Genomic DNA, 19,633 nt, shown 5'->3' with positions numbered 1-19,633 from the left:
CTTATCCTGGCCAAAGTGTCAGCAATTTCTTTTCTTGCATTTTTCATTATCCCCTGACTCACCTTCCTTCCCCAAATCCTTTCAGTCTCTGCTTATAATCTGTCATGGATTGGAAAACTAGAAAAAACAGTTTACAGAGTATAAGAAACTTTGGAGGAGTTAATCGACCCTAAGTAAAAGAGTTAAGCCTGTGGCTGTAACATAGGACTTAAGGGTAAGTCTTTTGGATCTGAGTCTATTTTTATACTTAGAGTTTGGGAATTTGTTATTATAGCAGTTTTTGGAAATCTGGTTTATTGTTAAATGTGGTAAAAGTATACACATACAACTATATTATTTATCATTATGTATAGCCTATACATTTTGTTTTGGCAATACGAAGGTTTTCATTTTCTTTTAAGATATAATAATTACTTAATTATAGCTTTAAGACAACTGAAATAAAAGAATTATCATTTTTATATGTCTAAAGAATATTGCAAAGAGTTTATTTTTCTTAACAAGTCAATATCCCAACAGCTTTTAAAATGACTTGACAAAAGAGAAGAAAGGCTTGCCACTAATCTCACCATTTTAACACATAGATTATTTCCAGTTTTGTGCTTTCCCTTCTAATTCTTATGCATAAGCAAACAAACTCATATCATTCTGATCAAAGAACACAATTTTTAAAAGGCTAAGGACATTATGCTTTTCCCACTATGGGTCTGAAACCCTTTAACCTGGACATAATACATCTGAAAGTAAAGAATTCCTCTCAAACATGAACTCAATACTTAGCCAACAAGGAAACAAAAGAAGTCTCATTTCCAGTAGATTTATTAGTTTCAGACAGTGAACAAAGAGGAAGAAGTAAGAAAGACATATTTTACTGATGGTGATAATAAGTATTTCAAATGAAATCCTCTTCAGACTCTTTACTTCTCAACCATTCTACTTAAGCATATTTTAATCAGAAACTGATACTATTACTGAATAAAAGACCACAAAATCGTTTTTTCCTTGAAGTTTATTTGCATCACACAGTAAACAAACAGGAAAATAAATTAAGATTCTGAAAAATGATAATAATCAATTAGCACATATACACACATGCATTGGAACACTAGAAGTTTAAATTATATCAATAATTTCTTTTTTAAATTTTAAGGGATTTTCCTATGGTCTGCTAACAAGTTTTTGGTTGTTTTCATAGTTTTATTTTATTATATCTTACTTATTTATAATAACAGTTTATTTTCACTGAGTTGGCAATAGGTTTGGCTTGAGTAATTATGTTCAATAATGTTATTTCTGAAATACTGGATGTTTTAGACTGACAAAATCCTGAACTAGAAATTCTCATATGTGTATATAATGGAAAGACAATGGAGCATACTACTGTTTTTGTTTAGGGATGGGGGAAGATTCATTTCTCTTTGAATGCTGATGTTTTCCTAATTGTTCATTATCAAATGAAAAAGAGACAAAATAACTACATTAAAACCATCAATAATTTAGGGAGTTCTTAAGAAAAGGGTCCATCATATTATAATAATCCATGTCTAAAAAGAAAACTATAAAAATTTTACAAATCATTTCATCTATATTTGGATTTTCATTTGCTTTTGGTATAGCCATATGGTTGTACTATTTGAGTGGCTAATACAAATCAATATGATCTGTAGTTGGACAAATTGCTAACGTTCCTACCATGAGAGTTCCACGAGCCCTATAGTGATCATGAAGGGTTTGGGCCTGAGAAATGCTTGCTTTTGTGTTACGGGTCTGGGAAACATGTCTGAGTTTTGTTCCTACCCTTCCCTGTTACTTTCTTCCCTTCCCATTTCTCCCCGTTGGCTTTAATTTTTCTGACTTTGGCGTTGCTGCATGATCTTGACCATCTTAATTCCTGATGGGGCTTTATTTAGTAGTTTTACCTTTCTGTTTTTGACCCTGAATTGGTATCAAATCAACAAGAAATCACTGTTCAGAGAGAAAAGCTGCAACCCCTCCCTCTAGCAGATTTCTTCTTTAAATTGTCTGTAAATCTATTTGCTTCATTGGATAATAAATGGTTTAAAATCACTTGTATCCCTGAAGCTTATATCAATGATTCTCTGGCCCAGCTGAAAATGACTGTCTGGTTCACCACAATAAATCCATTAAGCAGGCATATTTCAGGTCACAAGGTTCTGATAAAGTGAGTCCATGATGAAAATGTAATTAGAGCTGAATTGTTCCAACTCCCAAACTATCCATAAATATAAAATAGCTGCTTTTCACAGCTCCCTGTCCTCTACCTTTCCATATTGAAATTGACAGCTGCTATACAATCTGCAAATGAAATAACCTATATTTGATAACATTTATTTTGGGGGGCTTTGAGAAAAAAAAAAAAAGACTCATTAACCAGCATTTTTGGTTTGACACTTACATAGGCTAGTTTGATTCTTATTTCCAGGTCACTCTGCATCATCTCATCTCAACCTTGACTTGGGAATTACTAAAGGAATCAAACTACAAGGCTCTTATTCCTCTCATAGGTTATTGTAGAAATAGTGGTTGACAGTACTGATATCAGTCCAGCTAACTCATGATTTATTTGCCTCCTATGGAAAGCAGTAATGCAATAAAACCTTAGTAATAAAGATCCTGCTGCATTTTATTCTATTGTCACTATTTAGTCATTGCTTGTGTTTTCCCTCTAAATTCTCTGCCTGCCACTTCCCTGTTTTCTTCAAGACAAGACCATTTTACAACCATTTATTGTATGTATGCCTCTACTAGTTGGATGATAGAGACTCATCCAATGATAAGAAAGACAAAAGACATGGCTAAAATCCACAAAATAAATGACATCACTGTTGCACAATATAAATGAACTGTGTTCCTTGAGCACTGGTGAGCAGGTAGGTAAGAGGAACACAGAGGAGGTCACAATGTGAAATAATCCAATGAAATACTGACATCACGTTCATTTTTGTGGCTGAGTAGTATTCCGTTGTGTATATGTACATTTTCTTTACTCGTTTATCTGCTGATGGGCATCCAGGTTATTTCCGTATCTTAGCTGTTGTGAATAGGGATGCAATATACATGGGGTGCAAGTATCCCTTTGACATACTAATTTCCTTTTCTTTGGATAAATACCCAGTAAAGGGATTACTGGATAGTATGATAGTTCTATTTTCAGTTTTTAAAGAAAACTCCATATTGTTTTTCATCATGGCTGTACTAATTTACATCCCCATCAACAGTTATAAGGAACCATTTTCCTCTGCATCCTCACCAGCATTTGTTATTTTTTGTCTTTTTGACAATAGCCATTCTCATTCAACATGGATGAGCCTGGAGGACATTATGTTAAACAAAGTTAAGTCAGACACAGAAAGATAAATATTACACGTTCTCACTTATATATGAAAGTTAAGAAAGAAATGTTGAGCTCATGGAAGTAGAGACAATTGTGGGTATTAGAGGCTGGGAAAGGCATGGAGAAGGGAGGACACAGAGAGATTGGTTCACAGATAGAAAGTTACTGCTTGGTTGGAGGAATGAGTTCTGGTGTTCTTCAGTACTATAGGGAAAATATGGTTAACTGTAATTTATTGTATATTTTCAAAAAGCTAGAAAAGGGGATTTTGAATGTTCACAACATGAATAAATGGTAAATGGTTGAGGTGATAAATATTCTAATTACCCTGATTTGATCATTATTCCTTGTTTACATGTATCCAAATATTACTCCATATCCCCTAAATATGTATAATTATTACATGTCAACTGTAAATAAAAGGAAACACAAAACCGACATAGCAAACTACCAGTACAGGTGGTAGGAAAGCAAACCATGGAGGCTGGCTTTGGAGAATGGATTTGTATTTAGATTGAGCCATGAAAACATTGCAGGATAACCTGGACTCTCAGAGCACAGTGTCAAGATAGGATTTTAGGCATGAAACAAAATAAGAAAAAATGTCACGTAGAAGGCTGATTCTAAAAATAGACACCATTATTTCTGCCTTCCTGTATCCATGCTGTGTTCAGTGTGAGTCTTCACTACTCTCATTGAGAAGTGGAGCATTTTTTCCGTCTATTAAATCTGGGCTGGCCTCAGCTTGTGGCTTGCTTCAGCCAACAGAGTATCACAGAAGTGATATTGGGCTGGTTCCAAGCCTAAACATCAAAAGAGCTTGCCTGCTTCCTCCTGCTGTCTTCAAGCTCTTCCTGCTGCCAGGTGAACAAACTCAGGGAAGTTTGCTGGAGAGCCAGGGCAGTCATACTTTCTGAAGCTGTCCAGCCCATCCTTAGCTGATCACATATTCATGACTAAATCTAACCAAGACCAACAGGACTTCTTATTCCAATTTGCCGACTGATAGAATTGTATACTTAATAAATGATACTGATTTGGGCCACTAAATGTGGAGAATGTTTATTACATGTCAATAGCCAACAGCTACAACTCCATTTCTAGGGAATAGGGGTTGTTCAGAATTTAGATTCTGTGTTAGAAGGCTAGATCCTGACCACTGGAAGAAGAGTCCATCAGTATCAGCTATGAAACCAAAATAATACTGAATGATAAGATTTTAGTTCAGTAGTCCATTTCTTTTTCCAGAGTATCAGGCTAGTCCAAGAACTTAGAATGGGCGTAACAGCCATAGCTCCAGACTCCAGAGTGTGGAAGAAATTATGGCGATTGCTACTTTAAGAAGTATTTTGAGAAAACCAAGTCAAATTAAACTATCTTTATTTATTAAACACTGTACTAATAAGGAAAGGTGACCCACAAGAAGTCAAATGGTGGTTCTTTTCTTCAAGATTTTAAATACTAGGTAAGGATTTTGCTAATCAAAAATTGTTATAAAACAAAAGATAAAAAGTGTTGGCAAGAATATGAAAAAATCAGAATTCTTTTAAACAGTTGTTGGGAATGTAAAATGTTATCGCCACTGTGGAAAACGCTATGGAGGTTCCTAAAAAAACTGAACAATAGAATTACCATAAGATCTAACAATCCAACTTTTGGATACATAACCAAAGAGAGTGAAATCAGGATCTCGAAGAGGTATCTATAATCCCCATATTTATTGAAGCATTATTCACAATAGCCAAAATGTAAAAACAACCTAAATGACCATTGACAGATGAATGAACAAAGGGAATGTTGTATGTACATACAATGGAATATTATTCAACCTTAAAAATAAGGAAATCCTGTCATATGAAGCAACATGCATGAACCTGAAGGACATTTTGCTAAGAAAATAAGCCAGGCACACAAAGATAAATATTGCATGATTTCAATTATATGAGATATCTAAAATAGTCAAACTCATAGAAACAGACAATAGAAGGAGGATTACCAGGGCCTGGGGACGGGGGAAATGGGAGGTTGCAGTTCGATGGGTGTGTAGTTTCAGTTATGCAGGATGAATAAATTCTAGCAATCTGCTGCACAACATTGTGCCTATAGTTGACAATGCTGTATTGTGAACTTAAAAAAATTGTTAAGGGGATGGATTTCCTGTTAAGTGCACTTACCAAAAAATAAAAATTAAAAAATGCAAAAGATGATCAATGTAAACACATATGATTTTCAGCTGATTTTTCCCACATTGACATAGATTTATAGCCAGCCCTCTTCATCCATTGGTTCTGCCTTTGTGGATTCAGCCAATTGGGGATCAAAAAATATTAGGAAAAATAAAACAATAAAAATAACATTACAACAATGAAAAATAATACACATAAAATACAGTATAGCTATTTACATAGCATTTATATTGTATTAGGTATTGTATTAATCTGTTCTCACACTGCTATAAAGAAATGCCTGAGACTGGGTAGCTTATGAAGAAAAGAGGTTTAATTTCCTCACCATTATGCAGGCTGTACAGGAAACATGGCTGGGGAGGCCTCAGGAAACTTAAAATCATGGTGGAAGGTGAATGGGAAGCAAGCATGCCTTACATGGGTGGAACAGGAGGAAGAGAGAGGGGAGGGGCCACACACTTTCAAACAACCAGATCTCATGAAAATTCACTCACTATCATGAGAACAGTAACTGAGGGTAATCTGCCCCCATGATCTAATCACCTCCCACCAGGTCCTGCCTCCAGCTTTGGGGATTAAATTTCAGTATAAGATTTGAGTGACAGGACAAATCCAAACCATGTTAGGTGTTATAAGCAATCTAGAGATAAAGTGTATAGGAAAGATCATTTAACCTTTGCATAGTATTTGCATATAACCTTTGGATATAGGTTTATACCCATTTTATATCAGGGACTTGAGCATCCTTGGATTTTGATAACTTTGGAGATCCTGGAACCAATTCCCCATGGATACAAAGAGACAACCGTACAAGAGTTAAAAGTTGGACCTACTTCAGCATAAAATTTCAGAACAGAAAATAAACATAAAGATTATATAGTACAATTCTGTCATTTTGTAAATGTTAAAAACGGCTCTGCTGAAGTCCTATAAATATTACATGGCAGAATTTCCTCTAACATTTACTTATTTCTCCTCATCTGGTCTTTTGTCTACATAATCTAATGAGTTTTTTCAAAAGTTAAATTAGTAGAGAATATTTGCCTCTAGGCCAAAGTAAAAACAGGTACGGATTTACAAAAATTACCCACCTTAAAATTTCTTCCCTTTCTTCCTCAGGCACTATCATTATTGTTATTCTGATTGCATATTCCATTGTTAAGACATTTTTCTCTTACAATATTTTTAAGATACTCATTATTGCCTAATTAGTAAGAAAACCGTGACTTAGTTTAGTCTTTGGAAGAATGAACTAGGTAGAAATGGCATCACAGTTTTTATTTTCAACCCAAAGAAGAGAAAGCTAATGGAGCAATTTAATAATGTTCCTCCAGATCCTGAAGAGTTCACACATCAGCATTGGAAACCATTGATTTCCTATTTTTTTATGTGTGTACAGAAACACAGTCTTAGGCACAATGAGGACATGAGAAATAAAGGATTTACTCCATGCTCTCTGGTAACTTGCAAGTGAGTTAGCTATGAAATAAAGATATAAACACAGGGAAAAAGTTGTATTATAGCATGTGTATATGGAAAAAAGTTGTAATACAACATGCATATTTCTATATGGACAGTCTAAAATGCTTTATACAAACAAAAATGCAATAAAATTTCAAACAACATGTGATTGATAACACCTACAGTCCTGCTAGAAAAATATAGAATTGAGCTTCAAGAATAGGGAGGAATTATGATGAAGGAATGAGAAATAGATTGCCATTCCAAGTGAAGGGAAAAGTGCATGCAAAATTTCATCTGTCACTGCTGAATATTCAATGAGACAGTAGGGATATCTGCTTGATTAAAATAGCGTAAGGAGAAATGAAGTCAAATTAGCAATAACAAACAAGATTATGAGACTATTTCTATGCCAGCATGGAGATTAGAACATTAGTCTATAAACAAACCTAACCTGTATTCAATAAACAAACTTAACCTGACCAAACAAATACTGTAAACCAAATTAATGCAGTCATTGACAGACTAATCCTTTCTCACAGCTTTTAACACACCCCAAGCTTGGGGTGTGTTAAACAACAATCACTGATAGTTCAGCCACTAACTCTGATAAATGGTGGCATTGTTTGTACTGCCCTCATCAAACCTAATCAGTCTAGGTATACTAACCCCATAGGAGAGTTATGGCTCTAAAGGTAATGGGCATATAGTGTCTGCAGTCTAGCCATTGCATTACCCAGGTGGACCATTATACTTGCCACAAGAGGGAGAATATCCTTATTTCCAAAAGGCCTTCAGAAATAGGTAAAATAGCCTTAATTTGGCTAAATTCTCATCTTTGTCAGCCTAGGAAAGTGGGGATCTCATTGTAGACCTTTTGAATTTTTCATTGGCACTTCTATATATTATACCAATCAGTTCTTTTTTCTTTACATTTTAGTATCTAGCACGGCTATGGAACAAAGGAGAGACTCACAAACTGTTGAAAGAATAAATGAATGAATGAATTCTGTTCATGAGCTTTAATAAAACAGCTCTGAATAGTAACAGTGGATCAAATTTAGGCTTCTTGATGCAGGCATGGTATAGATTACTACTTCTGTATTGTCCCGGGAACTCAGCACATTCTTGCGTAGATGATAGGAGCTCATCTGATACTTGTCAGGTAAATATGCTCAGTGATCATGGAATGTTAAAATGAAAGGACTATGCAGTTCTGGTCTTTTCCTTAAAAATTTCAAAAATAATATTACACACAGGAGCGTTGTTACACATTTAATTTATCTGAGTAAGTCCCTATATACTACATCAATACTGAAGACATTATCTGGTTTATCACAGATATTTATCTTCTAATAATCTTTGTCTTGACTCTTAGAGACTCTCTGCATTAATTCATAAAAGCATATAAACGACTTACTGGAAAAATGTAGTTTTTTATTATGGGAAAGCCAAAGAAGCCCTTTTGTTGATTGTTGGCTAACCCCTCTAACAATCTCTTTGCTCTGTGCTCTGACTCCTCATTGCTCTCTCTAGGATAATGATTCAAATGTTCTAGGCGATTTAAAGTCACTAGTGACTCTCAGTCTCTGAGACTGCTTGGGGCAGCTATCTGAGCCATCATTGTGTCACATTATGTCTTAACATTATGTCCTACAAACCTGAAGCCCCAGCCTACAACAAGTAACAATGGCATGCTGGGTTCACTATTCACTTGGCTGTTAATATTGATTTGATCTCAGAAGAGCTTTCAAATGATACAGACAAAGCCTTTCCTGGAAGCCCTTCATGTCTACTGCTATGATTATTGAATTATCACCATTGCCTACTTTCTGTCAGATTTTTGAAGACCACATAGCAAGTATGATCTTAGAGTGAGGGGCAGTACAGTAAATACAGTGGCTCAAGAGTTAGATTGTTGTTACAACTTGACTCCAAATTATATCAGTTGTGTGATCTTGAGCAAATTGTTCAAACTTTCATTTATTTTTCTCGATAATGGGCACCATAATAATACTAAGCAAATAGAGTTCTGGTGAAGACTAAATCAAGTGTCTTGTATATATTAAGCATTAACTAAATGTCAGTCACTTCTGTTTGTATAATCTAATCTTCAATTAGAATTAATATGGCTTTAAAGTCAAAGAGGGCCAGGTGCCGTGGCTCACATCTGCAATCCCTTTGGGAAGCCAAAACGGGAGGATCGTTTGAGACAAGGAGTTTAAGACCAGCCTGGGCAACAAAGTGAGACCTCACCTCTACAAAAATTTTTAAAAGTAGCTGACCATGGTAGCATATACTGTAGTATATGTAGTATATGCTGTATATGTAGTATATGTAGTATATGTAGTATACATATATGTAGTATATGTAGTATATGTAGTATATACATATATGTAGTATATGTAGTATATGTAGTATATGTAGTATATGTAGTATATGTAGTATACATATGTAGTATATGTAGTATATGTAGTATATGCTGTAGCATATACTCAGCCACCACAGAAGGCTGAGGTGGGAGCATTGCTTGAGCCAAGAAGGTCAAGGCTGCAATGGGTTATGATGGCACCACTGCACTCTAGCCTGGGTGACAGAGCAAGACCCTGTCTCTAAAAATTAATTAATTAATAAATAATAAAGTCAGAGAGATCCAGATTAGAATCCTGTTGCTACTTTCAAACTTCATGAGCATCTGTATTTGACCTGATAAGCAAAGGCAAAGGTCAGTGCAGAATGACTTTGCGTAATGTTACCACCTCTGAATTAGTGTTGCATATATTGCATGGTGCTAGTACAGTGAATGTTTTAGCTAGGCCACTGGGTGTGCAAGTAGTGGATATTTATATTCAGCATCTATTCAGGTTGATCACTGCCTATGTTGTACTGATTATTTCATAATTTGAATATCATACCAGGGTATTAATATCAAAGTACCCGTTTGTTGCTTTTGTTGTCATATAGTTAGAAACAGATATTCAACAAATTTTCAAGAAAGTAAAACATTATTCCCATCTATGGGAAACTTCAGAAGCTGCAACAATTCTAAGAACCAGCTTTTATCCCTCCAGATACACATGGATTCTGTCAAGGGAGTACCCGTATCTCTTTGACACTACCTACTTATCAGGCTGCCCCATATTTTTTCATTGTTTTTTAATTTCGTTTTCTGGCCAGGGGTATTTTCTGTTCCCTTTTCTTCCCTTGTGCTCTTTTCTTACTATTAATTGTTGTAATTTCTTCGTGTTTTTGAGTTCAAATTCTTAAGAAGATCGGATCAGCCAACTTCATATTTTTAGACACTGCTACTCTGTAGATAGCTCATCTTTTGTTATATGTTCACCACAGCTCTGTAGCCGAGACCAGGAAATGGCTGCATTACAAGGTACAAAACATGCCCACCCAACCCCCAGCTCCCGACATGAGGAAGATGAGCAGAGCAGTTTCCTCTAAAATCTGCTTGGCTGGGGCAAGCATGATGATATTTGTAGGTAAAAGGTAATGTGCAAGGATGCCGTGACTCTCGTTTGTTTGAAGTTTCACAATTTAATTTATGGAATCAGTTCTGTTGGATAGAATGATTGCTTATTATTTTTGAGGCTTGAATATTGGAACTTAGAAAATAAATTGAATCGGGCACTGTGTAAATGGTCCAGTCAAAGGAAGTGTCTATTTAGGCCACGTCATTTAAAACACTGTAAAATTTAATTAAAGGACAATATTGGTCCAAGAATGTACCTTTTAAGACACAGCAGTATAGTATCAATTCTGTTTGTGCTGTGTTGAACAAAACAAAACAGATTAAATACACAAACAAATATTAGAATATACAATCAGTTGCCACAGTTTTGAAGTGCATATATATATTTCCAGATCAAAGAATGTTTTCAACTGTACGAAAAGAGTTAGCTGCAGTTTTGTAGCATGTTTACAAAATGATTTCTCTTTGACCATTGAAAAGAAAAGCTGCTATAGGCCGGGCACGGTGGCTCATGCCTGTAATCCCAGCACTTTGGGAGGCCAAGATGGGTGGATCACCTGAGGTCAGGAGTTCGAGACCAGCCTGGCCAACATGGCGAAACCCTGTCTCTACTAAAAATACAAAAATTAGCTGGGTGTGGTGACGCCTGCCTGTAGTCCCAGCTCCTAGGGAAGCTAAGGAGTGAGAATCGCTTGAATCTGGGAGGTGGAGGTTGCGGTGAATGGAAATTATGCCATTGCACTCCAGTCTGGGCAACAGAGCAAGACTCTGTCAAAAAAAAAAAAAGAAAGAAAGAAGGAAAGAAAAAAGAAAAAGGAAATGCTGCTATAACCATATGCTAAAACACTATGACACTATGAAAAAAATTAGTAGTTTTTAATACTTAACAATGGATGATAACAAAGAAATATTGCTTAAACCAAGGAAAGGCTGAGAATCAATTATTTCATTCCTGTTTGGTTCTTTGGGCAAGGCATACTAATTTGTTAATAATTCACCTCTTCATCTTTCTTATCTTTAAATAAACTCCAGTCCCCAAGAGAGAATGAGAATCACCAGAATATGAAACTTCCCTGTTTGACTTCCCAACATTCTTGAATGCACCAAGATAGTCTCTTGCTGTGAGATTAATAAATGAATAAATACCTCCATATTTTTCAAATCTGTGAAGTTAACAACACGTAGATTTTTTGCATATTTCAAAAACTGCAACTAAATCTTAATGCCTCTGAAGGAGATGGAAGAAAATAATAGGCTTCCATTAACTGTGTCAAATTGTATAGGTCTTGGCCATCACTGGTCCTGTTGTGATGAATTTTTTTTGCCCTTGGATATAATTTAATTTTCAATTATTCTAATTATGGTACTTCAGAACATCAATATTTGAGATGAACTTCTCTAGTGTCAAGGACTGATTTGAGTTGTGTAAACTCTGAATATCTGAGACAGGTCTCAATTATTTTAGAAAGTTTATTTTGCCAAGGTTGAGGATGTGTGCTTGTGACACGGCCTCAGGAGGTCCTGATGACATGTGCTCAAGGTGGTCAGAGCACAGCTTTGCTTTATACATTTTAGAGAGACATGAGACATTAACCGACATATGTAAGATGAACATTGGTTCCATCTGGAAAGGTGGGACAACTTCAAATGAGGAGGAGGCTTCCAGGTCATAGGTAGATAAGAGACAAATTGTTGCATTCTTTCGAGTTTCTGATTAGCCTTTCCAAAGGAGGCAATTAGAGTGAGCAGAGGGGAGACTCTGAACAAAATGGGAGGCTGGTTTTCCCTAAGCAGTTCCCAGCTTGACTTTTCCCTTTAGCTGAGGGATTTGGGGGCCCCAAGATTTATTTTTCTTTCACCGTTGTATCAAACTACACAGGCAGCCTTGGAAACCATCACAGTTGAGAGCAGGTAACACCCATTTGTTGCATAGTTTTGTGCTCCACACTCTTATCTACAAAATTATGAATTTTCTTACATATATTAATTTCAGAAAAACTAAAAATAAAACAAAGTAGTTTCAAACTAGTATTGTTTTTACATCTTAAAAATAAAGTTTTATGTACTCTCCTTACCTCATCATAAATAGCTTGCCTTATTTAATATGTACTCGGCATTCTATCTGTTTGATTTCCATTCTGGGATATGTTATTTTAATTTTTTAGTTTGTTAACTAAACAAAAAATAATACACAAATTATTCTTAGTCTTTATATATGTACTCGTTGAAAGATGAGATATATAAGTGCTGGTAAGTGCTTCAAGTAAGGAAGACATCTGGCCTGTGTCGTGGGGATCGCATAATCACTGTGGTGACAGTTTCAGAGAGTAGCATGTGTAGGGGTTTGTGGAGTTAGCAAAGACGAGAAGCATGAAGCACAGCCAAAAGTTTTTTTTCAGACACAAGATATATTTGAAGTTTGAAATAGAGTGAAGACCCATAAATGGGGAAGAAGTGAAGATTCTAAGTGTCTGTGCAGAAAATTTAGCATAATTTGTTGAGGATTTGGAGAGTGTGCCAAAAGACAGTTAAAGATTGCAGATAGCTGCAAGATCCCAGCCTCAGGGGATCTCAAGCCATAGGGATTAAGCATTTAGTCCTGCACCAATGTGTGTGTGTTACAGGACATGACAAATGATTAAAAAAAAATACCACCCTGGATAAATTCTTAGTACTGCTCTGTTTAGAGTCTGGTGCTAGGAGATCAAAGGAGAAGACTGTAACTTGAGCTTGACTTTGAAGTCAGTAGGACTTGTACAGTGTGGCAAATATACCATAAGGGGAGTCCCATTTGAGTCATACTTGTTGGTGATCCCTATTCCTTGAGCATGAACAGAACTTGAGACTTGCTTCTAACCCATAGAATATGGCAAAAACTATGGAATGTCACTCCCTTGAGGTATAAGTTATATATAGATATAGTAGATATAAATATAGAGATGATATAGATGTACATATAGATACAGATATAAATATAGACATAGATATAGATATATGACTGTGGGCAGACAAGGATGAGATGAGAGACCCTGCCTTGCTGGCCCTGAAGAAGTGAGCTGTTATGCTGTGAGGTGGGCTACAAAGGGGCCACATGATAGGGGACTGTGGGAACCTGCAGGAGCTAAGAGTGGCTCCCAGCTATCGACCAGGAAGAAAGCAGAACCTCAGCTCTGCAGCTGCAAGTAACTGAATTCTGCCAACCATCGTGCAAGTTTGGAATAGGACCCTGAGCTCCAAAAAGAAACGCCGCCTAGCTGACACCGTGATTGTAGCCTTGTGAGACTTTGATCAAAGGACCCAGCTAAGCCATGTCTGGACTTCTGACCCATGAAAACTGTGAGATGATACATGTGTGTTGCCATAAGCCACTACATGTGTGGTGATTTATTATGTATCAATAGAAAAATAATATACATGGCTAGAGAAAAATATGAGTATATTCTGGATACTCTAGATGTATCGTACCACATGAGCTAAAGTACAGAGAATAAGACTGACATTCTTACTTGGACCTCTGCACTTAAGCTCATGTGGTTCCATACATCTAGAGTATTCAGAATATACTTATCTTTAATACTCCATATTGTATATTGATCTGTATATTGAACAAGTATTTACTTATTTATTTATTTATTTTTGAGATGAAGTCTTGCTCTGTCTCCCAGGCTGGAGTGCAGTGGTGCAATTTCGGTTCACTGCAAACTCCGCCTCCTGGGTTCAAGCCTTTCTCCTGTCTTAGGCTCCCAAGTAGCTGTCACTACAGGCACCATGCCTGGCTGATTTTTGTATTTTTGGTAGAGACAGAGTTTTGCCAGGCTGGTCTTGAACTCCTGACTTCAAGTGATTCACCTACCTCAGCCTCCCAAAGTGCTGGGATTACAAGCATGAGCCACCACACCCGGCTTTTGAACAAGTATTTCCCGAGAACCTACTGTGTGTTAAAACTTGACCAGGAAACCAATGGAGGAACTGAAATTAAGAGAGCTTAAGTAACTTGTGCAAGTTTACAAAAAACAATTATATAAGAATACAAGAATGCTATAGGGGAAAATGGAGTCATGTTTGTATGACATCCCAACCAGTAGGGTCTCTGAGTACTTAATCTGTATCTTTGAATACAACTTGTTTATCTTGTTTCCTTTGCACTATACTTTAAGTTGTGTGTTAGATCATCTTGAAAGCACTTATTCTCCTTGTGTCCAGGGATGCTTTAGGATAATTTAGGAGTAAATAACTGAAATTATCTTTCTAAAACAAAAATATACTTTTTCTCTACTGAGTTTCCCAGAGTGTACAAAAGAACATTGAACACTGGAAAAGAAAATAAATCCTGAAGAAAAATAGACACAGGAGCTGAATCACTGTTTTGATTTCAGAACAGGACCATCTAAGTCTGTAAAATATTGAGTACTTTGAACTTTGATCTCACTAAATTTAAGCTGTTAAATTGTTATGCTTTTCTGGGAATTCCTAAAAACTTCCCTGTATTACAATGGCTGCCTCTGAAATTTTGTTCATTTGAAATTTTGTATTTGTTTTTCTATCATGTTAGAACTGGAAAAGATATTTGTTCAATTCAACATTTTAAACAAATGAAGGTATATTTGGAAATAAAATAAAACCTCTTCTGGAGTGGATCCTGTTGATACTCTGTTAAATCTCCTCCAATCCCCTTTTCTCCTTGGCTGCATCCTTCTCCTGGCTTGTGTTTGCTTTTGTTTTTCTGTTGCACCTGCATTTCTCTTAGGAAGCCTGCCTCAACTGCTGGAATCCCTTTACCACCTGCTGCAGAGTTCTTAGGGGTTTCCTTCCTGCCCAGCTTGGCCCTTTTCTCCAGCAGAGGCTCTTAGTCAAAGAATACTTGAAAGCTCAACTTCCTTGCATGGAGGTGAACAACTCTGATATTAAGTTATGCTCTTGAGGTCCCCTGCAGGAATAGACAGGAAAACTCTGGGAAGACATCGCCTGAAACTACACCCTTATTGAGTTTCTTCCACTTTTCTCTTTTCTGCTTCCCTGTGTCTTACTGGTTCCCTTTGGGGGCACTTCTGGAATAAACAGTTTCTGTAATAAATCCCAATCTCAGTCTGCTTCTAGGGAATCAACCTAAGACAGACACCTTCTTACCTGTTTGCTGAAATATAAACTTCGTTATCAATCCAGAACTGCCAAAGTATTTGATACAAAATGAGATATTTCAAAATGCACAGGTGTCCTAGATTTTTGTCATTTTAATGACTTTTTCTGGATAATAAAAGTAGCTTATATTAATTGTTGAGTTTAGAAAATGCACAAAAATGAGGTAAATTACATTATCTATAGTTTCTATTTATACCTTGGTAAATTTTTCCAAAAACTACCCCTACCCTCACCTCCAATCAAAACTACACCTTTGAGTATATATGCTAATTTTTTCTAATTAAAATTATGATTCTAATTAACATACAGAATTACATTCTGCTTTGTTGTGTACAGGTGGTTTAGTTATTTAATATTTTTTAAAATAAATGTCAAACCCTTTCACATTGTAAATTACTTTTAAAAGAACAAAAACAATGAAAGAAACGAAGTCAGGGTTAGAGCAGAAATTTCTCCTCTCCATTTTCATTTCCCAAACATAAACACTTTACAAGATTGGTGAAGATTGTTCATTGTTCTAGATTTTATACACACACAAAAACACTTTTACACACACATACACACAGACACAAGGATGTACATATACAATGCACGCTTTTACTCTTATTTATAATGAAACTTGTTCATACTACATATGTATTTCTTGCAATTAGCTTTCTTCAGTCTAGGAACTTGATGAACTCTTTCCACAGTAGAGCTTGGAGATCGGCCTCAATTTTTGTAAATAATACGTAAATGCTGTTTTTCCTGATAAACAATACTTCACTTCCTGTTCTTATGCATTTCTGTATGCATGGGTAGGGACATTTCTTCTGTGTGCTAAAATCCTAGAAAGGCACCTAATAATTAGCAAGAAATGTTTAAATCAATACATAACTGAGCACATTTAGAAAATATTAGCCTCTCCTGAATGTAAATCCTTAGTTTCTCACAAATACCCCCTCCCCAATATCCCTGCTTCTCTCTCAGAATGTCTTGGTATAAATAAGTATGTGCAGTTTATCCATCCTCTATCAAAATGTTAGTAGTTACTACCAAATTACCCCATATTAGTACAAGTTGTACTAATATATAGTCCAGCCAACATTCTATATGACCAGGTATATGAGCTTTTATATTTATAAATAATTCTCCAGTCTGTCTTTAATTTTAAGTTGTTTATTGTGTTACTTGTCATAGACAAATTTAACTTTTTTTCATTAAACAATTCCAGTATTTAATCTCTTTATTACTTCTGATTTTTATTTTATTCCTGGAGAGGTACCCATTCTCCACATTAATATTTATTTTCATCTAATATTTTAAGATGTTTTTTCTCCCTTCTGGTCATGTATTTATTTGGAATAAATGTGTATCAAATGAATACATATATGTTAGGGAAGATATGCCAGGTAGGAATCAAACATAGTTTTTCACCACAAATTGATAACCTATGGTAGCTATCCACTCCACTGAATGGTCCATCCACTACATGTTGATTTTGAAATGTAACTTTTTCACATAAGGATATTCACATATGAATATAAATAGATGAATAGATAGATAGATAGATGTGATGACTATATGGATACCTAACTATTTATATCCATCTATTTATGTATGTGCATTTTGGGGCTCTACTGTTTCACTGATCAATCATTTTCACTTCAGAACTACACTGATATAATTGCTGTAGCGGCATGGCACATTTCCACATGTAGTAGAGCAAGATCTCAGTCATTATTCTGCTATTTCAGGAATGTTAAACTAACTTCATGCAAGATTGCTTTATGAAGATCTCTTGATAACATCTATATTTTCTACCTTGATAATTTCCTTCTAAAAGCAAAAATACATTTGGATATGTTTTGTAAACTCTAGTAGTCATACAAATGTAAATTGTGCATGCCTTGTAGGTAGCAGGGTCTCTCCTATAATTCTCATTCATCTTCGGTACAGGAGGGAAAAATGTAGCTTTTAAATATGGCCTGTAACTATCTGCCTCCTACAACCCCATTTTCAGGTTATTCACATAACTTGGGGATAGGTGGTCAAAAAAATAAAACTTAAACTAATAACTAGTCAAGGACTTTTAAGAATGGTTTAGATTTTTTAAATATAATTTCCTGCTCTCTCTCAGAGATTGCTCTACCTCAAACATCTCTGCTTATCTGCTAAAGATGGCATCTGGGTAGAAGGAGAGTAGGTGTTTATACTTCTTGTGATTCGTCCCTTACACTGACATCCAAAGCAATGTCCTTTGACCACCTTGGGGTGGTTAGCCCTGCTGGCATTTAGGACTGTGGTCAGCATCTTTTTTTTTTTTTTTTTCTCAGGCAAGTTCTCACTATGTTTCCCCAGTCTGGTCTTGAACTCCTGAGCTCAAGCAATCCTCCTGCTTTGGCCTCCCAAAGTGCTGGGATTACAGGTTTGAGCCACTATGCCCAGCGATGGTCAGCATCTTTTGTCTGGGTGTAGTCAAGGCCATGTAATACGTTTTGACTTTCCTAGCTTTATTTGAGCTCTTGCTGGTGCTATCCACCCTGATTGTTTGACTGGGAATCTCATTTAGCTCGTAGCCCTTGGAGCAGAACCCCTAAGGGAAGCCCCTCTGCCCAATGTGCCAGCCAAGTGTTTAGCTGCTTTGGATACGCCTTTGCCTCATCAGACCCAAGAGCAACCCAGGAAACTAAACCTCTGCCTGACCTCTGCTTTCATGTGACTGCCCTCTCTGTGAGTGTGAGTGCAATCTACACGGAAGCCTCCTTCCAGATGAATAAATGGGTGGCAAGGCAAGAGTCACTCTCTTCTGTGATTTCATAAACTATCAAATGTGCTTTTCCAAACCAGACAGCCATGTTTGTTTCCTTCATGAGCTTCTCTTCCCTGGTCTTCTCTTCTTTGTACCACCCTAGTGGGCAGATAAAATTATTTGTTTTCTTTTGACTTCCTTCCCATCTTATGCTCCTTCTACTTGATTTCACCCATCTTTAATGGGGAACAGAAATATCTCCCTGAATATTATTTAAATTGTATATTACATGGATGGCAACCCCCGGAGAAAAACATTGCGTACAATGTAGATGATGCCTCCTGTATCTGTGCAACTTAGAAGCCTTGATCTCCTCAATACAATGAGGAGATTTAACAATGAGTCCAACTGCGTCAGTTAAAAGAAAATAAATAATAATTTAGCCAGTCTCTTAGAAGGACAACAGCCTGGTTTTCAAGACTATTATCCTACTGAATTCTGAATGTCAATATCACAGTGTCTTCTTTCTGGCCAAAAAAAAAAAAAGAGAGAAAAGATGAGGAATAAGATGAAAGCCAGGTGCTGTAAAATGTCTAAGAGGAAACATTAAGCTACTTTTATGCCTTATCCTTTTATCTTTAGTCTCCTTCTCCCCTTTTTGCATCCTTTCTCATAGCTACTGATGTTAACCACAAATAAAGACAGTATCTGACTAATTAAGACCAATTCACATTTCTGCAGCCAGGAGAGGTTAAGGAGTGGCAGAAAAGGAAGTGAAGTTCTTTGAAAGTTACTGAATAACAGACATTGTGCTTATAACTTTCCATATTTTAGCTTGGTTAACATTCGTTAAGATTAATCTCTGTTTCACAGATGAAGAAACTGAGGCTCAGAAGAGTTTGGAAATTGTTCCAGATCGTACACTAGTAAGTATCAAAGACAGACTTGAAATCCCACCATGAGGAAGTGCAAAGCTATTATTCCTCATTCTAAGGAACTTTGTACTACCAAAACAATGCATTTCAAAAATTATAAAAGGTGGCCCTTTACTTGTTAAAGGGTTACATGAATTAATGAGAGATGCCTATGGGATGAATGTCACGCTGCTCTATGGTGCAATGCCATTAAGCTTTTGGCCATTTCAGCACCTGTGGGCTTTGCCATCATAATTTCAAGGTTAGGCATAAAAGTAAGTCACACTGTGTTTTACAAGAGTACATTTCTGCTGGTTTCTTAACCATATTTACTGCTGCCAAATAACCATACCTTCTCCTCATCTC

The 19,633-nt window shown here is 36.2% G+C and overlaps 1 long non-coding RNA gene across 2 annotated transcripts in view; it reads right to left on the bottom strand.

Moving 5' to 3' along the window:
* The window catches only part of LOC100938262 (uncharacterized), an 87,042-nt gene that overhangs the window by 11,352 nt on the left and 56,057 nt on the right, over positions 1–19,633 (bottom strand). The window contains exon 4 of one of the 2 annotated variants that reach the window (XR_008523703.2): positions 16,200–16,461. The exons of the other annotated variant lie outside the window; for it this stretch is intronic. This is a non-coding gene — a long non-coding RNA (uncharacterized LOC100938262). Of the gene's footprint in view, positions 1–16,199; positions 16,462–19,633 lie in introns of those variants that run through there. 2 annotated transcript variants of the gene reach the window in all.

Source organism: Pongo abelii, chromosome 2 (assembly GCF_028885655.2).
Source record: "Pongo abelii isolate AG06213 chromosome 2, NHGRI_mPonAbe1-v2.0_pri, whole genome shotgun sequence".
Classification (NCBI taxonomy): Eukaryota; Metazoa; Chordata; class Mammalia; order Primates; family Hominidae; genus Pongo; species Pongo abelii.
The sequence above is the reverse complement of the archived record's forward strand: the minus strand, read 5'-3'. Positions and strand labels throughout refer to the sequence as shown.